Raw genomic sequence first — 337 nt, 5'->3', positions numbered from 1 at the left:
CCTTTTTTTCTGAAATTTGACAGACTTAAGTCTTCACGCATGACGCTGCCAATTTGGCTTAGCCTTCCTTCTAGTCACAGTGCGTACTCTGCAGCGTTGTGTTTCGATACACAGGTGTTCAATAGAAAAGCGTAAATAAATGCTATCATTTCGTGGTCAGAAACCATTTTAAATGGTGAAACACTGGTGATTGCATGAATTGTGGCTCTATACGCAAAGTAGCAACTGCCTGGGCATGGATTCCAATCCTTCGCCTCTCCTTCAGAAGTCCGATTTAAGTGGCATTTGTCCTTCCTGCCTGCCCATTACCTTGCGGAGGACCATGTGTTGTACGTGT

This window comes from Echinococcus granulosus, assembly GCF_000524195.1.
Source record: "Echinococcus granulosus chromosome Unknown EG_S00014, whole genome shotgun sequence".
NCBI classification, from domain to species: Eukaryota; Metazoa; Platyhelminthes; class Cestoda; order Cyclophyllidea; family Taeniidae; genus Echinococcus; species Echinococcus granulosus.
This window is presented reverse-complemented; position numbering follows the sequence as displayed.